Source organism: Euprymna scolopes, chromosome 38, assembly GCF_053919585.1.
Source record: "Euprymna scolopes isolate OS-2025 chromosome 38, ASM5391958v1, whole genome shotgun sequence".
NCBI lineage: Eukaryota > Metazoa > Mollusca > Cephalopoda > Sepiida > Sepiolidae > Euprymna > Euprymna scolopes.
This window is the reverse complement of record NC_136519.1, coordinates 33,814,330-33,841,616: the sequence shown is the minus strand read 5'-3', so window position 1 is coordinate 33,841,616 and position 27,287 is coordinate 33,814,330. Positions and strand designations below refer to the sequence as shown.

Genomic DNA, 27,287 nt, shown 5'->3' with positions numbered 1-27,287 from the left:
ATATACACTTATGTTAAAGTTGGTAAATTTTTAAGGTTTTTATATCCGTTTGTTCAAATAGTAACAACTAACACTAGAGTGCTAAATGTTTTGGTTTCGGTTCTAGCTAATGGTACCCAAGTTATATTTTTAACTTTTGAAATCACTACTATGTATTGGGTACAATATGATAATTATTGGAGTATTGGTTCTATAATAATAAATACAAAATCTGCTTAAATGAACATATTTAAGCATATTTTATGACCGGGTAACACCACGTGGCATACTGGTTTATCTATAGTTTTTTTTTTTTTTTTTTTTTTTTTTTTTTATGCTTACATATTAGTATGTACAGAATTCACCCCCGAAATTAATTAACTGGTCGTTATGAATTTTGGAATATTGCTGCTAAGTGAAAAGGGCTGAAATATGGGCTGTATTTAATGAAAGAAAAAGTTATGCTTCGAGTGTTTGCATTCCCTATTAATGCTATATATATTACTAAAATATTCATATAAAAATCATAGAATTATACCCGTAATATATTCATATATCAATTATCATTTCTGATGACCTAAAAAATAACACTCACTGTTGACTTTTTATTATAGAGTGGAGGATTTTTTTTCGAATTCATTTTAGGCAGCGTGGTTGGTCTGAGGTGCTTATCTGATTTGTTCTATGCTCTCTCGTTTCCTCTCTCCGTTTAAAATTGTATTTAGTTTAATGCAAAGGGAGTAAAAAAAAAAAAAAAAAAAAAAAAAAGAAAAAAAAAGCTCTCCATGAAAATTCCAATATCTCTGGTTTTTGTGAAATTTTTACAATTGATATAATACATGAATTAATGAATATTCCACAAATGTTAGTCTCTTTGGAATATTTTAAAGAGTTCTTGGTGTGTGTGTGGGGGGGGGCATAATATGGGCACAACTTCCGTTTTGAAATTTCTGATATTTCAGATTTGCATTGAATTTGATCCAGTCATTTGATACCAATTTAGCAAGATTCTTTGAATTTCAATTTCTTAACCCTTCATCTTAGGCCTTGCATTGTAAACATTTTCTAGAATCAAAATCATGTAATGGATGATGGTTAGTGTCTGAAGTTGTGGGTTCAAATCTCCAAAAGAAGAAAAAAAATTAATTGCAGAATTGAGCATTTTTATTTGCATCAGTTTACAATCATATATAGTAGAATAGTATGGAAATATTGGCTACATAAATCTATTTTTATTCCAAACTAATGTTATCATGTAAGTTGTATATTTGAAACAGGGTGGGTGCCAAAAACATTTATTGCATTGACCTATTTCAGCTACTTTTTCTTTTTTAAATACATGATTGCTTTCAGCTTACTAACAAATAAAAAGTTTCTTTGAAGAAGAATAAAAGCACAGTAACAGGCAAAATATTAGTGTTTATCAAGTATGATTGACCTTTTGTCCTTTACTCATGATATTCATAGATAATTTGGTACTTTTTTCTTTTTTTTTTTTTTTAATACATAATACTTGGAAGAAATAAAATGAAAATACAGGGTGTTTCAAAAGTTTTGGGCACATTTTGACATTAAATATTTCGAGAACTATTAAGGATATAAAAACGCATCTTGTATATTCAAAAAGCTTGTAATCTCAAGTTTTTCATGGAATGTTCAAAGATGTTCAATTTGAGCACCATTGGTCACATGACACATCAAATCAATAGTCCAATTCTTGCCAAACGTGTCCCAGCATTGCATTATCAATGGTTGCAATAACTTGTGTTAATCGAGCCTTCAGCTCATCCACATCTCTTGAAATGGGAGGCACATAGACTAGTTATTTCACAAATCCTCACAAAAAAAAAAAATAGTGTGTGAGATTTTTTCTTTGTGCAATGCACATTGAACAAGTATCCAGGATTCAGTTTTTTTCAAATTCAAACACATAAAACACCTTTTCTGGTTGAGTGAACGCCATTACTGGATATGAAACGAAATGAAACAATAGCTTTACAAAAAAACTTAATGTATTTGGCTTTAAAATGGTACCAATTTAATCTTACTACCATTCATAGTTAAACAGATATGAGGACTTGAAATGTTCCCAAGACTTTTGGAACACCGTGTGTATCAATGAAAATGAATAATAAAAAATAAATAAAGCAAATAAAAATTAAACCAAGCCTTTATATTGAGTTTCTAATCGTATTCATAGGTAATTTATTACCAATTGTTTTATAAAAAAAATAAATGAAATGTAGGAAAAAAATGAAAAAAAAAAAAAAAAAAAATATGGAAAAAGATAAAACTAAGCCTTGTGGGTTCAAATCTCAAGAAAAGCAAAAAATAAATTGCAGAATTTATGAGAAGTTTTATTTGTATCAGTTTGTAGAATGGCACAGAAATATTGGCTACATAAATCTATTTTATATTTCTGAATTTTTGAGATGAGGATTGGTTATTCGTATTATTTGGATTCATCAGACTAATGTTCTCATCTTAGGTGAGATTAACCCTTTATTTACTTCACGAGGGAAGTGTGCTCTTGTTCCGTCAGCTATGACTGGATAAAGGTCCAAAGTAATTCACGGTTATATTTTTCGGTCGCCCACACTGAGGATTGAACCTCCAATCTTCTGTAGAATCACTTTTTATAATTGATTTTTCCAAGTACTCTAACCACTATGCCATGTGGAAAAAGAATCAATTATAAAAAGTGACCTCCTCCTGAAGGTTCAATCTTCAGTGTGAGCAATCGAAAAATACAATTGCAAATTACTTAGGGCCTCGATAAAGGATTTCGCTCAAAATTCCATCCACATTCCAGAGTTCGACAAGATACATGTGGAGAAGGTCGGAGGTTACAACGAAACGTTGTGAAAATCACACTCAAGATGAGAACAGTAGTCCGATAAATCCAAATAATATAAATCTATTTTATTTTAAGTATACACATTCTGGGTAGTTGTATATTTGAAAAAGAGTAAATGAAGTGAAAAGATAAGCTGATGTTTACAGTTTTTACTGATTTTCTTTATTTATTGCCAAGGGATTGAACTCACATCTACACGATTGGTAGTCTACAAGTTATAGCCATGCTGAGGACTAGTGATACCCAGATATGCATGTCCATGTATAAACTTTTATGCATATAAAAATATTAAAAAAAAAAAAAAAAAAATTTGAATATTTAATAATTTAGAAAATAAATTAAAAAAAAAAAATGTCCTGTTAAAAAATGATGAAACAATAACAAAGGGCAGGTAACCCTTCACTGCTTAGATATGAAAAAAAAATTTTTAAATAAAGCATTTCATAACTGCTTATAAAATAACACCAACAGATCTTAGTTTTTACTGATATTCATAAATAATTCAATATCAATTGTTCATAAAACTAGATAAAACTTATTAAGAAATAAAATTAATAAGACTAACCTTCATATTTAATTTTTACTAATGATTGTTCATGGAAAAAAATTTTTGTTACCATAGAGTCATCACCTATCAAGGCCCAAAGGCTACTCAAGGATGAGGGTTAATGGAAATTGGATAAGTTAATTTTTTTTTTTTTTTTTTTTTTAAAAGAGTATGGCTCATCAAGAATTTGTTTATGTTAGACTTGAAAACAGCTGTGTTATAGTCGGCTAGGAAGCAGCTCTATATATTTGGTATATAATAAAGGATTCCACTCTAAATTCCGTCCAAAACTCCAGAGTTCAACAAGATACACGTGGAGAAGGTCGGAGGTTACAACGAAACGTGAAAATCCCACTTAAGATGAGAAGAGTAGTCCGATGAATCCAAATAATATAAATCTATTTTTATTTTGAGTATACACATTCTGTAAGTTTGTATATTTGGAAAAGAGTAGATGAAGTGAAAAGATAAGCGGATGTTTTTATAGTTTTTACTGATTTTCTTTATTGCCAAGGGATTGAACTCGCATCTACTATGTGTAGATGTGTACTATGGTTGAGCAGTTGTAAAAAAAACCCCGAAAAACTTCATGGAATTTTCATTTAGTTTTAGATACAGAGGGAGTGAGTGAGGGAATTACAGATAGTAATTGTAGCTAGTCGGGTGTTTGCTGCGAATGCCTTACAGGAGGGGGGAACCATAAAGTGGAGTTCAGTCAAGCACCTGCCATGAAAATAATGATAAAGCAGAAATAGGCTTGTAACGTCTCTTCTATGAGAAAGAGGTAGCAGAGGAGAAAAGGACATCGCCCACCAGATTTCAATTTTTTTTTTTTTTTAGTGGTACCAGTTGTTCATAATATTAGGTTGGTGCAAAAATAATGTTGTTTTTATTTTTTTATTTTTACACGTCACAAAACGACATTTTTGCACCAACCTAATATAAATATAACTTAAAAAATACATAGAATGAAAATAAAAAATCCATCAAAATAAGACATTTCTGCATTAAAACATGCACTTTATTTAATAAATTAAATTTGTGAAATCGTTTTTAATAGAAGTTACCTACATCCTCCCCACCATTTTTAATTTCCAGGTTGCATTCCGTTTACTTGCAGTTAATGTGTATATTAAAATATTTGTACAAAACAGATCTTCCCCTTTAAAGACTCTTATGTGTATGTTTCTGGCCTTTGCGTGACTTGCATCAGATTAATTATATAATTATACATAAAAGTAACATTGTCTGTGGAATGATCTCTACCAAACTACTTTGTCAAATTTTGGTTTACGGACTTGAAACTTAATATATATGGAACAAATTCGATTTAGTCTTTAGCCAGTAAAAATAACTGCTAAGGAGTCAAAATTGCGGAGAACTTGGAACTTGGCAGACGTAATTTGACGGAACTTGTTACTTTTATACATGTGCAAATATACATTTACATGTTAAAGCCAGTCAATTTTTTAAGTTTTCTTATCCATCTGTCGTTAGCTCAGATGGTAACAAATAAGGCTGGAGCACTAAATGTTTTGGTTTTGATTCTAGTTGATGGCACCCAAGTCTTTTTTTTTTTTTTTACTTTTGAAATCATTATTATATATTGGGTACAATATAATAATCAGTGGAGTATTGGCTCTATAATAATGAATACAAAATCTGCATGAATTAAAATATCATATTTAAGTGTATTTTCTGACTGAGTTGGGCAACGTGCTACTGTTTATATTTTTCTGTACTGGATTCACTCCTAAAATAATTTACTGATCTTGATGAATTTTAAAACACAGCTGCTAGGTGTAAGGGGTCCAGTTGTCAGCTATATTTTGTTTTATTTCAGATTTGCCTTCAAATTGATCCATACTCATTAAGCTAATTTCCTTGAATTTCAATTCTTTTTTTTAAACTTTGAATATTTTACATTTTCTCGACTTAAAATCATATAATAGATTTTGATCAGAATTTGAATAAGGATTCTAGACATGAGGCTTGGTAGCATTACATTTTGATTTTAATCTTTATAAAAGGACATAAAAGTGGTGCAAAACTATTCTGTTCAGCAAGTTAATTTTACACGTCATGAGATGGGTATTCTTTTGGTTATTTCTATGTACAAATTGTGAGTTTTTTTTCCTGTGGCTGGCCCATGTAAATTTCATGTTTTTTGACTTGCATTCGACTATTGATGTTGAATGTTGTTGCTTTTGAATATGTGTGTCTGTATATATTAGTGTTGGAATGATTAATTGGAATCGGAAATCAGAAAAATCGACAAATTTGGAGGTATCGGAATCGAAAAAATTGTTACCTATTTTCCAATGCCAAAACAATTCTTTTAATTATCTTTTTTTATTTGATTTGTTTCAAGCAAAATCTTCCATTGTTGGTAATGATTAAATAATAAATATTTATTGATTTTAAATTACCAGTAAAGCTAAAATCTGTAGATCAACCTCCACAAATGTAATTTTACGTTTAGGAAAATATCTGCATATTTTACATGTTTTGCATAACATGACAACTCTATAGTTAAATATTTAGAGATTTAAAAGAATCGGTAATTGTATCAGAATCGGGAATTTAATACAGAATCTGTAATTGTATCAGAATTGGGAAAAATACTGGAATCGTCCCATCACTAGTGTGTGTGTGTGTGTGTGTGTGTGTGTGTGTGTGTGTGTGTGTTAACATGGGGACGATTCCAATATTTTTACAGATTCTGATTCTTTATAAATCTCTGAATAGAATATAGAATGGCATAAGATTATTATTTATTCTATCTTGTATTTGTTTTTTAATAAATTTTGTAATTGTTAATTTGAATTATATAATTTACCTTGTGTATTGATATTCAATCTCAAATATGAAGCATTTTTTTTTTCAAGATAGGATTAAACTATAAATATTAGTTTTTATATTTCTGTTTGAATTATATCTTTCAAAGAGAGGGAACTATTATTAGACAAGTTTTATAAGAACTAAATTCAGTTTGCTTATTTTTATTTTTTTAATGTTATACTGTAAATAAAGGCTTAAAACTTTCTTAGTAATAATAATACTACTGCTGTTTGAAATAGTGCTCTATCATGAAAAAACATTATTTGTAAAATATCATTTACAGTTTATTTAAAATATTTGTAACATATAAAGTTACAAGTTTAAAAAATGTCATTCTTCCTCCCTCTCTCTTAATTTAATACAGTTACCAGAAAGTTGAAGTAGCAGTAGGCCGTTCTGCTCTGAATACGTTTGCAGGCTTTTTATAAATGTGCACTACAACCTCTTAATGTTATTGCTGGCTATTTTTTCTACATTTTTCGCTTTTCTGGATCATCAGTGGTACAAAGTTTTGATGGGACGATCCCAAAGTTTTTTTTTTTTTTTTATACAATTACTGATCCCGATTCTTTCTAGATCTCTTAATATTTAACTTTAGAGTTATTTTTTCTCAATTACTTTAAAAAACATGTTAAATTTGCAGAGATTTTTTTAGGCGTAAAAATACTCTTGCTGATTTTAGTTTTACTGGTAGTTTAAAATCAATAAATATTATTTTATTTTACCAGCAGTGAAAAATTTTGTTTTAAACAAAAAGACAAAAGAATCGTTTTTGGTATTGAAAAATAAGTACAAATTTTTCTAATACTGATTTCAATACCTCTAAAAGTTCCACTTTTCCGAGTAATCGTCCCAACACTAGTAGGAAGACTAGGCTAGTGATTGGTTGACTTTTGTCTAACGTCTAAGGTCATAGTGTAGCCTATGACTTTCTTTTTTTTTTCCTTTCTTACTTGTATGTTTATGGCTGTTTGGTGTTTTAATATTACAATTACTCTAGCTTTTGTCCTGTCTACTAAACGTTCCCTTTTTGGTTGTCTTCTTTAGAAAGTCTTATATCTATTTTATGCTTTTTTTATTTTCTCTCTTTAGAAAAAAATGTTGGCATTAGAAAAATATTCAGTTTAACTAATGATACATTGAAAAGTTGTGATACAGCGAAACAGTCGATCTGCAAACACGCATGTATGCACGTCCTTATTTATCTCCCTCCCATGGCAAGATCTGACACAAGGGTCAGAAAGTAGGATTTGAAGGGGAAGCACTTAAGTGCAGAAGCACATTCGCCTGCAAAAAATGTCTGGGCAGCCCCATCGGCATTCTCTGGTAGAGGCGCCTAAGATTCCTAGTCATTAATTAATTAATGAGGCTTATTCCAAAAGTAATTCATCCTAATTTTTAATTATAAAAAAAAAAAGTTGAAGAGTTACGAAGATGAGTGTTAGGATTAAAACAAGTGATCTTTTGTGTTCCAGAAAAATTATTTTTTTTACATAGTCACCACCATGCTCAATGCACTTTTCCTAGTGATGGTGTACTGGCTCTGCATGGGCGTCCAGAGTGCATTTTGTCCTTCGCATCTCTGAAATCGATGAACCCATCAACTATGTTGACATTAACTGCATCGGCTTTGTAATCATTCAACGAGGATTGGTGAATGTTGAGCGGTTCAATTTTTTTCTGTATGGAGGAATTCAATGACACATCCATGACAGGGGTTGCTTTCTTATTCTCACATTGTTAATATCTGCAACAGAGATATGAAATTTTCAGGTCATGAATGCATAAGTTCAGTCATCATAACAATGCAATTTGCAATCCCCTCTGATCAATTTGAACAGAATGAAAAAAAAAAAATAGGAGCCATTACTTTTAGAACACCACTCAACATACCCTGAATTTCAATTTCTTTTCAAGATTTTTTTAGTTTAAATTCACAATATTTTCTAGAATCAAAATCATGTAATAAATTTTTATCAAAATAGGAATAAGGATTCTAGACATACAGTTTGGTATATTTTGCTGCATAGCTGGAGTTTGTATATAAACCGGGTCTATATAACTGATGTCTTTTTTTACCATTGTGATGTGTCAGTATATGTATATATACGTGTTTTAACATTGTGGTCGTCTAGCTCCTTGAATGTGCATACAACATTTATTGATCATCTCTAGTGTTCATGTGTGTAGATATTTTTATAACAGTGTGTATAACAACTGTTGACAGTAGCAACTTACACAGTCTTTACTAAAGGGACGGATAACTTTGTTGGTGATATCACCAGCAAAAGACACATACTTTCACAACGTTTGTTTCTTGCTTCCTGAAATTAAAGATGCTTTTCATTCGAAAAGGGAAATGCAAAGACGTAAATATTTGGATATAATCATTTATTTTCATGCTGGGTACCTTCTCGGAGTTTGGGCACACTTCGTACAAGTGTACATTTTGCTATTTCGCCCCTTTTGACTTCCACGGACGTCAAGTTCAAACCCGACGGGCATCAAACTAACTCTGTAGGTATATCTCTAACTATCTCATTACGGCATTAACTCCACATGACCAAAGACACAAATTGGATGATCCACCTTCGTGACATAATTTTTGTTTATGTTGATTGTGAAAACTAACATTCCTTTTCACCAAGTTAACATTTTTGGGAACTATTTTAACAAAGATATTTTTATCCTATAAAAATAGCTTTCGCCTTGATAACATTCTTTCTGCTTCTAATTATTTACAGATATCAATAACTATCATAATCGTCAAGCTAACTTGGTGTTGCTCGGACCAATTATGTAGCAATTTTGATTTTAATATTTATAAAGAGAAATGAAAATGATGCAAAACTGTTCTATTTAGTGAATTGGTTTTTACCTGTTCTAGGACAGGAATTCATCTAGCTTGCTATATATTGAAAATAAATAACATTGGAGTATACAGGGAGGAGCTGGGGTTGGTATAATTGCACGGATTAGGAATGGATGGAGTCAGATCAGTGGATTTCTGACTTTACTAACCAACAAAGCATTACCACTGTCGACCAATGAAAGAGCCTGTCATGTGTACAAAGTGTGATGATGACTGGGAATGAAATCTGGCCAGTGAGAGTTGAAGACATGCATTGCATGGAGAGAAATGATATGAAAATGATACGATGGATGTGTAATGCGAGACTCAGACTTAGATCTGATGAGCTCAGAGGAAGATTAAATCTAGACAATATAGGGTGATGTGTGCAGAAAAGCAGACTTTGTTGGTATGGTCACGCTAACAGAATGGATGAAAGGTGTTAGGGTTATATGTAGATAAATTTATGAGCATGGAAAGGACAAGGAAAACATGTTAGAAAGTGATAAGCATGGAAAGAGGGATAAATACAGGTAGAGAGATAGGTTAGTTTGAAAGTCAGTTTCTAAAAGCTGTCCAACACATGCCAGCATGTAAAATGCATGTTGAACTGAATATGATAATGATATATAATATGAACTGGCAAGTTGAGATTGTTTTTGATTTGGATTATTCAGGTTTGTATTAGTTCCCTTGCTTTTTTTTTTTTTTTTCATTGTGTACTTGCAGGTAGGACAACATGAAGGTTATTGAGGAACAAAGTGTAGTATCTGTTCTGATACTACACTTCATCTTTTCTGTCCTTGGTCAGTGGAGGAAAAATCCTTCATGACGGAGAAAATTTTTATTTTTGTTCCTATCCAGACTATTACTTTTTGGGGAACTGGATTTTCCCCACATTAAAAACCGACCTTGCATCTAACTCTGCCCTCGTGGGGAGGCAAGTAAATAGGATCATGAAGGTTAAAAACCTAATTAAATTGGCATAATATCTTTCAATAAAACCCTAATATATAAAGCTTACATCCCCCTCCCAACTTCTCTGGAAAGGTTCATTACTGTGGTTGAAAGCAAGGATTGTATGGTGTTTGTAATATTTCAACCAATAAAATTTTTTTTTCTTAAGTATTTTGATTGCTTTATCGGATGGAGATGCTTGGATAGCTTTGAATGCATTTAAGGTTATTGTAATCTTTTTCAAATGATATCAGATGAGTATGTTATCATGGTTCAGTAATTGTAAATATCTGTTTTACCTTCAAAAGAAAAACAAAAAAAAAAACGGTTTTATTGTCAAGTGGTTTATGAAAATTGACTTTATCCATTATATAATATTTTAGGCAGTCCACTGAAAGAAAAAGGATTTAAAAAGCTTCAAAGAGTGCTCAGTATATAAAAATGTCGAACTGATGTAAATTAAAATGAGTACACGTTTACTACCTGAACTTCATTATACCAGAATCCTAATAAACATGTCTGATAATAAACCAAATCAAAATTTCACACGCACAAAAAGTTTAAATAAATAAATGAAAAAGTTCTTTCCACCTATCCTAACTCAGTAATTTATAAAAATTACGGTCATGGAGGAACGCAAGAAAAAAGTCTGTTTAGGTTTTAAAAGTTGTTTTCATTAAATATTATCTTATATTATTAATAAGTATTAAATGAGGAATCGTTTTAGAGTTAAAATTTGAGTTTTTTGTTAAAGATGACATCAGTTCAAATTCAGTGGTCATTTTGCTTTGATTTGATTTCTTTCACATAACATTGACACTTTTCAAGTATGTTTTTTCTCAATTTAAGATGCATAATACTAACTGGATTTTTTAATAGAAATGATTCCTCATTTATAAATTACCCCCAACTATATTAACACCAAAACAGGTTATGATTGTTTAAATCTGTTACAAAACATGAAAGCTTAAAATACTGTGTGTGTGTGTAATATATATATATATATATATATATATATATATATATATATATATATATATATATATATATGTGTGTGTGTGTGATTTGCAAACGCCCGTAAAAAGCTCTAGATTTTGCTTTTTTTATTTTTTATTTTAATTTTTTTATATAGTTTCTTATAAATTAATATTCTGTAATATACATTTTTAATTTGCATTGTCATATTTTCTCATATATACACAATATTTTTGTTTGTAGTAAAACGTCTGATATTGCTGAAATACTGAGAACAGATATTACACTTTGCATTATTTATTTGCAAAAGCTAGAAAATAAATTTACATTTTAAACATCTTAAACAAATTAGGCACAAGGTCATTTAAAAGTGGGGAGAAATGGATGTCATTGGTCATCTTTTGTCATCATACTCCAGGGGCCGTTCTACTTAAAATTTCCAAATAAATTAAAAAATTTTATTGAAAACTAGTCTGGGTGCCTGGCGTTGCCCAGGTGTTTGGAGGTGTGTTGAGCAAAAAAAAAAAAAAATGGTAGTAGGCAGGCAGGCTTGAACCCATACCGCGAAGGAGGAAAAGAATCTAAAAAAAAACTTGACATTTTTTCCGTTGTGTCCATCGCCAAACTGGAAGTGGCAAAGTTTTAAATTAAGGCTAGTCAATTGAAAAGAGGGGTTGACTTTCGAAAATATTGGCAAAAAAGAGACCCCCTCTTTGTAGAAAAGTGCCCAGTTGAGGGTGAAGGTTTTAGCCAATTTTTTGGTATTTGTCATCTGAAGGGTCAAGCTTCAAAACTATACCTATCTCCTGAAAATCCATCACCTCTGTCGAAAGTTTTAGGCAGACATACAAACATACATTTAAACAGACAGGTGATAACGTTTATATGAAATCATTTCATTTGCATGGAGAGAGATCAAAGCTCTGGTTGGAACAACACTCAAAGAAGTTGTTTAGTTTCCACAGAGAAAAATATCGAAATTCGAATCTTAAAAGCATGGGCCACATTGGATGGGCTGCATTCAGTATGAACTTCAAGGCTAACTGACAAACTGAAAAGGCAGTTCTTCAGGGCAGTGGTAGTCTTTCCTTGTTTATGGTGCTACAGCCTGGACACTCACCAAAAGATTGGAAAGAAAACTAGATGGCACATACACCCGTATGCTACAAATAGTATTGAATGTATCTTGGCAAAAATCATCCCACAAAGCAGCAACTTTGTGGCAACCTACCTGCTATATCTAATACCATCAGAAAGAGGTGCCGACGATTTGCCATACACTATCTGAGGAACAAGCATGAATTGGTAAGTGATGTATTGCTATGGACTCCATGACACGGACGCACAAGCAAAAGATGACCTAGATCCACGTACATCCAGCAAATAGCACACGATGCCAACTGTGAACCTGAAGATCTGAGGCAGCTGATGGAAGACAGGAAACTCTGGAGAGAAAGAGTCACATTGGTCTGGGCAAGGAGCCCGTCCTGATGATGATGATGATGATGGGTGAAAAAACAAAGAATGAAAAATTTGGTTAATCATAACCAAAAAGCCATGCAACTATAAAAAAATTGATTTACTCTATTGTATTATCTTGTAATTGGTGTGGTTAGTGCAGTAGTGGTTCTATGATTATAAGAACGTCCATCCCAAGATTTACCTCCTTTTTAAGGAAATGAGACTAATCTTCAGAGTTATTACATCCTTGTTTGGGAGAGGGAGTAATGCAGTATCTGTTTTGTTATAATGAGACCATCTTCCCAGGAATTACCTTTTATGGAGGGGTGGGGTAGAGTAGTATCTATTCTGTTATTGTGATATAATCCTCCCAAGTATTTCTTATTCTTTATTTCAGAAATTTAAAGAATAAAGCAAATTTTTGTAAATATTTTTATTTACATTTTTTGATCTTCATTCAATTCCAGACAAAGTTGGGTCTCTCTGCTAATATATAATGATTAGAAATACACAAATAGTTTTACATTTATTGGTACTGTTCTTAATTCTGGCCAGCAATTTTGTATAAGATAGTTTCAGACTAAATGGAATTCTTAATGCCTTTCAAGGTCACAAAAAGGTTCTTACACTCTTTTATTTATATAAAGGGTTTAAGATTTATACATTTAAAGACACACATATCACTATACCTGTACTGGTTCCATCAAACATCAAGTTAATCATAATTGTATAATTGGACGGTTCAACCCGAACTTAACATTAAACTTGAAAACGACCATGTTATAGTCAGCTGAGAAGCATCCCATGATATTATGTTCCATGAACGGGAAGTTCTAGAAAAGAAAAATAGTAATGGCTACATTTTAAACGTGATCTAGATAATGACAATAGCAATAATGATGATCGAAATAATGATATTGTTAACAATTATAGCATTAAAACTGATGACATCAGCAATAATGATAGTAATAATAGAAAAAATAAAAGAAATGTCACAATAAAAAATAAACTTTATTTTTAATATATATATATATATACACCCACACACACACACACTTTTTTTTAATTCTTTGAGATGAGGCTTCATAATTTGTGTATTCATTTTTTGCGGACTATTATCCTCATCATCATAGTAGTTGTTTCTTCATTTCAGCCAACTCATGCTATGGCCTTCTTCAGGTGATTAACAACAACAACTAGCTTCTGAAATGGCTGAGCAGATCTTTTGCAAATTTCACACAAACGTAATTTATATGTCTGATTGTGTTCTTAGATATGTTTTCTACAGAAATTTATCCGACAAGTATTGAAAATTTAAAAAAATCTGATTCTTAATATAGTCTTTTTTTTATAGATAAAAAGAATTTTTACAAGGGAATATTTCAAGTTACATCGGCCAAAGGAGATAATAAAATCTCAGCAAATCATTTCTTAAAAAAAACCCCAAAAAACAGAATTATTGTCATCTGAAGATAGAGCTCGGTGGTAGAGCATTCAAATACAGATCAAATGATCCCCTGTTGAAGCCCGGATTTACCTCGTCATTTTATTTTAATTTTTTCTTAACGAGTTCAGTTTACAATAAAAGAGGTACTATTTAAAATCATCACAAATCATTTTGTCGTTTGCATATTTTAAAACTAAATATTAATCAGAAGTGACTTATTCAGGGCATTCATTGTCAAGCCCAAATATCAGCTGACATAATATTCTAAACACAGACGGAATTTGAACGACATTATCATAATTATTTAAAAAAATTTTTTTACAAATTAGTCCACTGAGCAAATTATTCCTCATAATATATAATAATCAATAGAGGACTGATTCTATAATAATACATTATCTGCATCAATTAAAATATGTTTACGCATCCAGCTAGTAATAGAAAAAGTGAAAGAAATGTTACCATAAAAAAATAAACATTATATCTTATTTTTAATGTATATGTGTGTATGTGTATATATATATATATCACCTGAAGACTGTTAGAGGATGAGTTGGCTGAATCTTGAAGCTACAACAACTATGAAAATGATAACAGTTCACAAAAAAAATAAAATATACAAAACATAAATAGTTTTCTTTGCCATTTACTAAAGACTTTGTGTGGGCTGACTTTGCACATTAAGACAAAGAATGAATACTGCACAAAGTTGAAAATGTCTCATTTTTCACACATTTCATTTTCGTGTATTTTTTCTGCATCAAATACTTTTTTGATAAAGAGTGGAGGACTGCTCGAAATATTAAAACTTGAATTATGATAACGCTTAATGTTGTTTTACATCACTTTTTTTTTTTTTTTTTTTTTTTTTTTATGTGAAGAAATTCATTTATTTTTGGAAGGAGGGGCCAAGAAACATGCTTATACATAATTTTGTTTTATTGTTTAATCACCTGTAAAGAAATTTCTGAAAGTTTATTTTTTGTAGAAACCCCGTTTTAAACTTTTATTTTTCTATCTTCAGATCTGCAATCAACTTTTTCTCATCGTGCCAGAAAAAAAAAAAAAAAAACAAATATCAAGAAAAAAAAAAAATCCTCTCCATGACACTTTTTTATCTACCAACATTTAAAATTGCAATTATTTTCGAAGGGGAAAAAAAAAAAACTTTTATCAAAAAAACTGTTTGTCCTAATTTCTATGCTTATACTAAACATGGAAAGTTTCGTATTTGCTACAAAGATCAATGTTTTCTGCTCCTGCCCACAAGTACATGTATCATTTTTTTTCTCGCGTATGATAGTGTAATTATCTTTTTATAAAAGGGAGAGGTAGATTGCTTGAAACCTTGTTGGCTAACAAATATATAAATGCTTAAGAAGGCTGTTAGCAATGTAGGATACCAGGATGGTGAAGTGATGTGACTTATGGACAAAAACAAACAACCAAAGACATTAAATTACAAATCTTCATATTTTATTTTTCAAATGATCGTTCACATAGAATTACCGTTAAATTTAACTGGGATTGTGTAATGTTTTTGATAATTTTAAGCGTGACAACTACCTTGGATGTGTATTTGTTTCGTTTTTACAGCATACTTTTTTTTCCTCTTTTTGACAAAGAAAGGTCTACTCTTGAAAATATCAAAGCCATTACACCATTCTGGTTATATTTAAGAGTAATTCTAGAAATATCCACTGATTTGCATGAAAGATCATTTGAAAAATAAATTGATATTAGCAGGCCGCTCGAGGTTGCCTGGTTGTAAGATACACATAAATATATTTATATTCATACAGATTACGTCTTTATTATTATAGAGATAGACAATTTTATCTATTACTAGACTACCCGTGACCCGTTGGGTCAGTATGTTATATTAGCTATGGAATTCACGTATGAGCGTGGCACTTGTGACGTAAAGAAAATAGTTTTTTTTTTTGACATAACAGAAACTTTTCTATGAAAGTATATTAAAATGAAAAAAGAATATACATAGATTTCTCCAAGTCGTTCTGTTTATTATAATTGAATATTTTTGAAAAAAAAATTTACAGTTACTGAATTATAAATGGTTAGCCATACTTATAGGTAAATGTGCACTGAACAGATACCATAATACTTATAGTTAAATTCAAATTTTGATATATCTGTTTTGTTTTTTTTGTTTTTTTTTTACATCGTTCTTTTCTGTATTACGTTTAAGTTATTTTAAACCCGACTCTTCCCATGTTAAATAATAATTTCGAAATAATAATGTTAATATTTCAGTGCGCAGGTCATGCGCAACTGAATGTCGTAAACCGGAAAGTGGGTTACATACATCGTTACAAGATCATTTGAGTTTATAATTATATAGATTATATTGAACCTAATATATAGTAGCAAGATACAAAACTAAAAAAATATGTATGGCTTGGATACCACCAGCTAGAATCGAAACCAAAATGTACAACTCCCCACCCTCATTCCTTAGCTTCTGAGCCATGCCCATATGCATATATATCTTCCTGATCTACGTCAATGATCTCCTAAATCACATCCCAAGATCATTCATAGACATGTTGACATCACTACCATCTATGGCAAAGGCTGTAAATGACAAAGTTTTCTCCGATTCTCTCTCCTGATTTTAAGCATGTAGTACAATGAGGAAAGAGGTGGCTGGTTAATTTTAATGCATCTAAAACCAAACTTCTATCTTTACATCATCAACACTCTGATCCCCATCTGGCATCAATTGAAATGAATGGCTCTCATCTTGGGGAAGATCCATCTTTTGACAAGCTTCTGAGTCTGACCTTTACTCCTGATGAAACGTAGATCAAATCTGTTGCCAAGGTCGTTGGAAAAATGGTGGGATTCTTTTACCGCTCCAGTAGATATCTCACTGCTGATGAAATTCTCTACCTGTATAAGAACCAAGTACATCCAAGGATGGCATACTGTTGCTACATCTATCAGGAGCTGCTAGAAGCAGCTTATTCTACCTTGACAGTTAAAAATGTACCATAGCCTACTGGAGGGATGCCCTTTTCTCTTCCTTGCTGTCTCTTTCCCACAGAAGAGACATTGCAAACCTGTCTCTGATTTATCATTGTTTTCATGGCAAGTGCTCGTCTGAGCTCCAATCTATGGTCGCGCCTTGCCAAACTTTCACGAAAAACATTTGTCTAGCTGAAACCACTATCAATAACTTCCCCCACTCTTTATCTGTACCTAAACGTAGATTCTATGAACGAAGCTTCTTTAGAACTACACGCCTGTGGAACTCTCTTCCGTTTCCCTGCTTTCCTGCTGACTGCAATATTGTCGTTTTCAAGTCCAATGTAAACAAGTTCTTGATGAGCTGTCCCCTTAAGTAATCCAATTTAACAAATTTCCACCAACGATTACTACAATATTTTCCCATTGACTACTGTACACTCATTAACCCTTATCCTCGAGTGACCTCTGGGCCTTGATAAGTGGTGACTCCTTTGTAAAAAAAAAAAAAAAAAAAAAAAAGTTTACCTGTCGTCCCTTTTTGAAAAGATGGAATTGTTCGATCGTCAAAGACAAGACTCGAGCAAGTAGGCAAGCATGCTCGGACGGTCCACAGTTTTATAATTATATAGATAGATACAAAGATTTGTAGTTTAATGTTGTCTTGGGTTTATTGTTTTTGTTCAAACGTCACATTTCAACATCCTGGTATCCTACATCAACCTTTTTAAACACTCTTTTGACAAGATTCAATCTCTTCCAACCAATCTAATCTATTAAAATAAAATCATTTCATTTTGACAAAATTATTTAAGATAGCTAATTACCAAGTGATCCTCTTTTGGAACGATTGATGTTAATTTAGTATGGGATATGGTTGACCACATCAATATGCACGAGAAAAAAGTTTTATCTAATAACTATTAAAGAAATGATTACTTTGATATTTTAAAAGATTTTTAAGACTTGTACAGGTATGATGCTGATTAAATTTATTGGTTTAGGAGACTCTGTGAAAATTATCTACTCTGACATACAAAAAAAGTGGGTGATCTTCCAGACTAGCTAACAAAGCAAAAAAGGGGTCGAAAAATAAGTGTACAACAAATAAATGTTATCAAAAGCAAGCTAAGTTACTCTTTTACCTACTTGGATAAGATTTTTTTTTATTTCAAGATTTTTTATTTTTTTTTTTACTTCAAGATAAAAGTAATGTAAAACCTGTCAATTTAGAATGAAAAATTAAATGGTTAGCTCCTTCGAGCCTTGATAATCACTCAAAGATGGAAAGTATCATAAAATACTGATAAAAACACTTCGAATAAATGTTGCTATTCATGTGAAAATGTAACATTTTACCAGTGTTTTGTCTAATTTTTGAGCGATTATTGAGGAGGCTCAATTATGGTTCGAATGAGAATCTTATTTTTTGTTCCAACTCTACAGGTTTTGCACTTTGAACTAAAAATGCAATTAAAACAAAACTTATCCAGGTAGGTAGAAGAGTAACTTAGCTTGCTTTTGATAACAATTATTATTTATTTATTTTTTTTTTTTTTGTTAGCTATTCTGAAAAATTGTCAAAAAATGATAAATTGTGAAAAATTCTCAAACCTATGTAAATTAATTTGCAGTGCTAAAAGAGTGACTATTTTTCTATACACTTGGACATTAATTAACATTAATAAGATTGTTGAATTGATATAGTGAGAGGGAGTGACAGAAATATATAGTCAAGAGATATGGCTGACTTGTTCAGTTAATTACCTCGAAGAACAATTTTTTTTTTTTTTTTTTTTTTTTTTTTTCAGATATCATTAAATCCTAGAACTGAGATATTTTAGCATTTATTCTCATAAGAAAAAGAAAACCTCAAGGAAACATATATATATATAATACAAACATTGGTTGCATATGTGCATAAATGTTTTAGTAGACCCTCAATTCCAAGAGACCACCTCATCAGGCAGAAAAAAGGAGTTTATATATATAAAATCTCCGGTATAGTTAGGTATTTGTACATGTTTATATATTTTTAAATATAGGATACAATTCACTCCTAAAATAATTAACTGATCATTATGATAATTTTGAAACACTGTTATGTGTAAGGGTGGGTAATGTGCGCTATATTTAGTTTTATACAAATAGGGCAAAGAGGAAGTGGAAACCTTCTGAAGATTCAAATAGGTTGGATTTCTTTTTTGTTTTTTTGTTTGTGAAATTTTAACAATAGTTGTTCATCAATCGATAAATATTCCCCAAATTTCAAGACCCGTAAACTTTAGCCATAGATTTTAGACATATTCTAGAATCAAAATCATGTAACAAGGATTCTAGACATGAAGTTTAGTAGCATAACATGTTGATTTTAATCTTGGTAAGAAGACGTTAAAGTGGTGTAAGCTGTTTTGTCCTTTGTCAAAGTGATCCGTCCATGTCGATCAGCATTTGAATCCTCGACATATCTAGGTCATTCCTGGTTCCAGCAATGAATACGAAAAGATGTACAGGTTAACTATTATCTGCCTTTATCGTTGCAATCTATCTTCTGTTCATCTCCTTTGCACTTTCAGCGAGCATCGTTGGAACCATCAGCTTGCAGATGAATTCCTCTTCGGGCCGTCGCAGCTAGTGTCCTCCTAACTAGTGAAGTCTATTTTTCAGAAGAGTCTCCACAGTGCCGTTGGTGTTGCATCTGGCATGGATGGTTGGTAGTGGTTTCATATTGGACACATTTTTTTTTGGTTGTATTAAGATTTGTACGGCTTGGAATTTGTCGTGATGCACTAGGTAGTTGCTTATGTTTCAATGTTGTTGCTCGCACGCGAACTAGCAATACTAAGATTGCTTTTCTTTTCACTTTGTCATAGTTTTTCGTTTGTAACTGGTGTCGTCATCATTTACATGATTTTAAGTTGATTAGTGCATTTGTAATGTTTTATTAAACAAACATTAAACGGACGCAGGGTCCCAATATGCATAACATGTGTTGGTGCATGACCAATACCATCATACCCACAATTTTGACAAAAGATGGTGGAATATAGCCCCCTCCCCCTCGTCACTCAAATCACAAAAAGAAAACAAATATACATTGCGTATTTAAATTGCAATTATTCATTTAAACACCCTTGCAAGCATCTATTTATGAAAATCAGAATCTTACAGCTATGACTAGTTAAGTCTGATAATATAAAGATAGCAGTGACAATGTGGTTGTACCCATAGAATATGAAATGTAGTTTTAAACAGGATTCTAGCATTATAAAGTTAGTTTTGTTTCATTACATCTGAGCTTCAATCTATGAGTCATCAGCTTGCGGATAAATTCATCATTCACAATAAACACTCTAGCTTATAATCACTGCTATCAATTTCTCTCTAAACTCTGTGTGCCTAAAACTAAATTAAAATTTCATGAGTAAAGTTTCTTTCGTAAAACTGCGAGCCTGCTTCCCAGCTGACTACAGCATAATCACTTTCAAGTCCAATATAAACAAGTTCCGCTTGTATACTCCTCTTGAATAATCAAATTCGATTATAGTCAGATAACGTGCTTCCTAACTTCCGGTGTAGCACTGCTGGAAGCGGTGATAAGGCAAATCAGTTCCTTAGATTTTATTGTTCTTCAGAATTTCTATTGTGAAGTGATTTATTGAACTAAAACATAAGAAAAGAACATTATTGAAAAATATACAATAAAAATTAAAATTATACTGATAAGTCTTTATTTTCACTTTTAATAACAAATTTAAAAAAATAAGTTTTTATTTTATTTGAAATTTTACAGGAAATACGTTTATAAAATTATAAAGTTTTTTTTTTTTTTTTTTTTTTTTTTTTTTTTTTTTTTTTAAATTTTAAATTGAGTTTTTTATTTGAATTTATATGATAAATATGTTTATGAAAGTATAAAAATAGAAGTATTGAAATCAGAATAACAAACTTTCAAACATAAAACAATGTATCCAATACATAATATTCCCCAAATAGTTTGAAAGGATTTTTAAGTGTTTTCAATAATTCTTTTAAAAAATAAAACTAATTTCAGTCATTTTTAATTAAAATAAGACAAAAAAAAAAAACCCCAAACTTTTCAATTATTAAATTGAAAAAAAAAAAAAAAAAAAAAAAAAAGAAAAGATTGGAAAAACGTAATTAAAGAGTACATACACAGGGGAGATATAGGCATGAGAGAGAGAGGAGAAAAAAAAGTGAAGGAACTGATTTGCCTTGTCACCACTTCTGGTAGCGCTATGCCGGATGTTAAGAAGTACGTTAGCTGACTATAACCTTAAATTCTCCCAAATTTTTACCACTACCTATCATTGTAATGTTTAAATAACAGTGAGAAGAATGTTCAATGAGAGGATGCACATGGAGATGCATAGCAATGCACGTCATAGCACATAGCTTACACACACACACACACACACACACTGCCTGTGTGTGCACTTAGCAAACAGCTGTACCTGCTCATTGTCACCAGTTAGCAATCAAGAACACAAATCAATTAAGTTTTCTACATACAGTTTGATCTTCCTTTTTTAAGCATCATTTCCATGTGTGTGTGTTTTCCTTCATTCTGGTTCTAGAGATGAACATAAAAACACAAGGAAGCTGTTGATAGTTTAAAGGCTTTATTTGGTGGGGGAGGGGGGGGAGAGCGTTCTTCCAAAATACAAAGGGAGACATAAATTATTCTTTATATATAAAAAAAAGAGTAGTTTAAATTTTCTTCGTATAACGTGAAAAATTAATTGTTCTCTATAACTTATGAAATTGTCAGACGACTCAACCGAGATTTGCCCAGACTTCTACATTGTATCCCTTTGCCTCCTGGACGTAAACTGATCAAAAGCATAATTTCAAACACAAATCAGTTGAACATGTGATCTAATTTACATAACCACATTTGCATTTGGTTTGTTTTGTCTAGTCAACCAACTCCTAATCTTTATCGTCTGACTCGCTGTGTATTTCGCTCGTTACAATGCTGTACTAAAAATGCACTTAAATGATTCTCCCTCAAAATTTAAACTAGCTGACTCAATCTCTACCTACCAGCATCAGGCACCAATACATAACATCATCAGTGATATCTTACCAACCACTTGACACGCATTAACTCTTATCTTTGAATGCATTTTGTGTCTTGATAAACGATGACACCCCATGTAAAAAAAAACAAACAAATCTGAGTTTTATTTTGGAATTGCCAGAGTTGAACATTATATATTCCAACTCTACAATCTTGTTTTTTAGTCATGTGAATTTGCTGATCGAAAAACAACAAAATGAATGGTGATTGGCATAGAGGGCAAGTAGAACAAATGAATGTTTTTAAAGAAATTTTTTAATGAAATGAAACGACTTTTTTTTTAATGAAGTGAAACGACTTTTTTTAATGAAATGAAACGAAACGACCTTTTTTAATGAAATGAAACGAAACAACCTTTTTTAATGAAACGAAACAACCTTTTTTTTTTTTTTTTTTGTGAAACAAAACGACTTTTTCAATGAAAAGCATTAAAAAAAATTTCTTGATAATTTTCTTTTTTAAATAATAAAAAAAAAAAGAATTAAAATAGAAAATTATGTGTATATGCCAGTGTCACTTGCTTTTGTATTATTACATTGTACTCATCTTTATGAAAAATCTATAAGATTATATCATTATTGCCTTCCATAGGTAAATAAGTGTACTTTTCGTAAATAAATGCTTGTAGGGACTAGTATCAAAAACTACATATCTTCTATCAGTTTGTTATTTAAAACTTTTCTACATTTATACTAGGTGTAATTCAAAAATTAAAAAAAAAACTAAAAGCGTGAGTTTTCTCCACATGAAAGGAAATTTTTGGACTATTTTGTCCCCCTTGGAAGACAAACTGGGTTTCCTGAAAAAAATATTTGTACATTTATTTTGTTGTTTTTTAGAGGTGCAAACTTTAAATTGAATTAAATCACACAACACGTTTTATTATAAAAATATGTGGCTAATTCGAAAGGTTAATTTTTGGCATTCATAATTTAAATACAATTTCGGGTATATACTCTCCCTCGACATTAGCGCACAAGTACATGTATTTGGTGGCTTTAATGGTCACCACAAAAGCTGGCTTGGATTCTCTACTCACACAGATGCAGCGGGCAGCACAACACATAGTTTCGCTATATCTCACTCCCTATCACAAATGGTTACGTTTCCAACCCGTTTCCCTGACCAGCAAGAACAACATGCATCACTTCTAGATCTGTTTCTGACTACAGTTCCCGAGGATTGTATAACAAATGCTGACAGCCCACTCGGGAACGCTGACCATGCAGTGATAATGGTAGAAATCGCCCTAAATTCTAGACCCAAAACTGAAGAGCCAGTGCTCAAAACAACAAGATATTATAAAAAAGCTGACTGGGAAGCCATCAGAGTTGCCTCATGGGGAAATATTTTTTCTCTTTCTGCTGAACAGTGCGCAAATGAGACCACTGAATGGTTCAAAACAGCAATTGAAGCACATGTTCCCATGCGGAAATTTTATAGCAAGCCCCACTCTCCCCAATGGTTTACTTCGACTTGCGCAACTGCCATTGCTCAAAGGCAGCATGCATACCGCAGATTTAACTGACATAAGTCCAGTTGAAACAAACAGAAGTATATAGAAGTAACGTTAAGAAAGAAATAGCGACAGCTAAGAGAGAATTTACTGAAAGTACTAAAAAACGCATCGAAGCACAAAAATTAGGAAATCGTGACTTCTGGAAAATCTACAACAGTGTAGTAAATGGGCAATCAACAATTCCCCCATTAACCAACAATCATGAGGTTGTTTGCTCAGCAACCGACAAGGCTAATATGCTTGCCAGTTTGCCTCGAACTCCATACTGGACCCTTCCAACCACCCTCTGCCTGACTTTGCTTTGCGGACAGACGCCACGTTAGACGATCTAAAAATCACCCCTGCTCAGGTGCACGCTATCATAAAAAACCTTGACACTTCAAAAGCATGTGGACCTGATCTCATCCCAGTTATGCTATTAAAAAAGTGCTCAGCCGAAGTAGCTCCAGTTCTCTCCAAACTCTACAACAAGTGCCTTAATGAATCATGCTTTCCGGGCTGTTGTAGCAGTATTCAAGAATTCTGGCGAAAGAACTGCCCCATCAAATTATCGCCCCATTAGCCTCCTCCCACTTTTCGCCAAAATATTTGAGACCATAATTAACCATGTTCTAGTCCGGCACCTTACAGATGCTAAACTTCTGACTGACAAACAATATGGATTTAGACAAGCCCGTTCCACAGCAGACATCCTAACTGTAACCTCTGAACATATATACCATTCACTGGACAAGGCGGTGGAGGGCAGAGCGGTAGCTCTAAATATATCTAAGGCTTTTGACAGGGTATGGCATGAGGGTCTTCTCAGGAAAATTAAATCATACGGTATCACTGGTAGAATACTTAACATAATTGAATCCTTCTTAGATAAGAGAAAAATCCAGCTTGTCCTCTACGTTCGTACATCTAAACAGTGTGATATAAATGCGAGAGTGCCTCGGGTCTATCCTTGGACCTCTATTGTTCCTAATATTTATTAATGACCTCCCCGACAAAACTGCCTCTGAGATGGGTATATATGCTGATGACACCACACTCTATAACAGGCATGACAGGAAAACAAATGAACACATAACTAAAGAAATGGCAAAAACACTAGAGGATGACCTCCAATCTGTAGTGGAATGGGGACAAAAATGGATGGTCACATTCAATGCTGCCAAGACTAAACTTGTTTCCTTCAATAATTACAAGAAACCTTCTCTGTCACCAATACCAATGGCCAGTGACTCCCTGTCTGAGAGTACATCTTTCAAACTGCTTGGCCTAACGTTCACAGGAAACATGAGTTGAAACAATTATATTGAAAACATTGCTAGGGCCGCTGCGAAAAAGGTAGGCTCTCTCTACCGTGCTAGAAAACTACTGACACCTGAAAGTATCCTGTACCTCTATAAGGCCACTATTCGCCCATGTATGGAGTATTGCTGTCATTTTTGGGCTGGTGCATCTGCTGCTAGTCTCTCACTCCTAGACAAGGTTCAAGAGAGTCGCCAATCTGATAGGCCCTGAACTGGCATCTAAGCTTCAGCCTCTGTCCCATCGACGAAATGTTGCATACCTCTGCCTGTTCTACAAGTATTTTAATGGTGAATGCTCTGACGAACTGCAGACACTTGTGCCCCCACGACGTAGACACCCCTTGACAAACCCGACAGGCAGCTAAATCCCACCCCACACAGTAGAGATCCCTAGATGCAAAAGATCTTTCTACTCCAGTAGTTTCTTCCCCAGAACCGCTAGACTCTGGAATTCCATTCCAGGTCCCTGCTTCCCTAACTGTGCTGACATGCAGAAGTTCAAGTGTAACGTGAACCAACATCTTGCTGCCCAAATCCCAACATAGTACCCCAGTAGTTGCTGCCGCTGATAGTAGCCCCCTACACCAACGTGGCAATGTGCCTTGTTTGGGGTGAAAATGTAATAAAAAAAAAAAAAAATAAATAAAAAAAATATGGTTGGTTGGTTTTGTTTTATGGCATATCAACCCTTTTCAGGTTATTTAATGCCGAATCCAGTGATTTTTTTTTTTTTTTTTTTTTTTTTTTTTTTTTCCCCCAAGTCTGTTTCTATTCAACCCATAGTTGGGACCCTAACAGGTACTACCACTCCGGGTCAGAGCGGACCTGGGAGCAGTGGTAATGAAGGAGTGGCTCCACACTCCCCAAAGCCCGCAAGCTGGGGCCTCACCATCAGATATAGTTTAAGGTCATATCCAGGACCTTCGGGTATATGTCCCAGTGGCTCGTGCATATATGGCATAATGTAGAGATACAATAAATTAGGCTGTACTTTGCCAATAACGTGTCAAATGTTGTCTTCTGAGTAGTCTATTGTATGGTGTATTAGCGTAGGTATGCGACTTTACACCTCCTTAAAGAAAATAATCTGATGGGGTTAAATCGCACAAACGAGGTAGGCAGTTGACAGGTTCATTTTGTGAAATTATTTTTTGATCAAATGTTTCTCTCAGTAAATTGATTGTATCATTTGCAAACGCTTCAGAGGTGTCAGTCTTTATGATGACTTGACAAACCAAGTTGAACTTCAAATGACTTATAGTTGCCAAATCTGCAATTAAAAAAAGTTAATGTAAAGTTTGCTGCCTCTAAACAAACAGTGTGTGTGTGTGTGTGTGTGTGTGTGTGTGTGTGTGTGTGTGTGTGTGTGTGTGTGTGTGCGCGCACACACACACATGGGTCATTTCAAAATTAAAGCCTCCTCCTTTTTTTATTTTGTCTTTTTTTTTTTTTTTTTTTTTTTTTCAAAGAGTTGAAAAGTTATAAAGACAGGAGTGGTACCAAACAAGCAACCTTTTATGCTCCAAAATTTATTTTTCTACATAGTCACCACCATTTTCAATGCACTTTTGTTAGGAATTCAAGACGCATCTCTGCTTCATACGGTTGATATCTGTAACAAATTACATTTTCAGGTCATGATTGCACAAGTTCAGTCCTCATAACAATGCAATTTACAGTCCCCTCTGATTTATGCAGCCGCAATTTAAAAAAATAAAATAAGAGGCATTACTTTTGGAACTCTTCTCCAACCAAAATTACTTTGATTTCTTTTTGAGTTTTTATTTATTTATTTTTTAATAAATTTTGGTCTGCTGCTATTCATATCACTTTCTTGGACACTAATCCATTCTATTGTCAATTAATTTTTTTAAGTGCAACTGCTTAGATCTCACCCGCTTCATCTCTTCTCGCTTATTAGTTTTCTTGGTCTTTTCCAATTCTTTGCTTTCATTTTGGCTTTCGTGAATCATCTTTTCTTCAGATCCAGATGTCAGTTTGACAAAAATATATCTTTGTCTTATTAATTTTTTATTTTTTTCTTCTCCCTCTTTGCAGGTTGTCATGTGTGTTGACAGTAGACATTGCTGGCTTTCGACAGCTTTTTATATTCAATTTATCCGGTTAAATATTTCTACTAGTAAGAACAGGTTTTTGTAAATAAATGTTAAAAAAAAAAAAAAAACATAATAAAAACTGAAGAAATAGCATGCAGTTGTTGTGTTCAGCTTTTCCTTTTTGCTTTTTTTTTTCTGCTTTAAGTTTGAAATTCGTTTTTAACATTTTTTCCTCGCTTTTGATTTTCTAAAAACATTACTTTTTAGTGTCGATACTATATGTGCTCTTGTTTGTGGGTTTATACTTTCAGTACATATTTTTTTTTTTTATATCAATTTAGCATTCAATTGACTTTTTATATGAAATGTTTTATTTGCAATTGCATTATTTTAGAGATATTCA

General features: G+C 32.5%; 1 protein-coding gene across 2 annotated transcripts in view; it reads left to right on the top strand.

The window, feature by feature from the left end:
• LOC145263128 (cytochrome c oxidase copper chaperone-like) overlaps positions 1-27,037 on the top strand; it is a 66,903-nt gene extending 39,866 nt beyond the window's left edge. Inside the window, exon 3 of one of the 2 annotated variants that reach the window (XM_080120069.1) lies at positions 26,886-27,037. The gene's annotated coding sequence lies outside the window, so the exon portion shown is untranslated. Of the gene's footprint in view, positions 1-19,479; positions 19,609-26,885 lie in introns of those variants that run through there. The other variant, XM_080120070.1, reaches the window with a different exon arrangement.
• Positions 27,038-27,287: the final 250 nt, after the last annotated feature.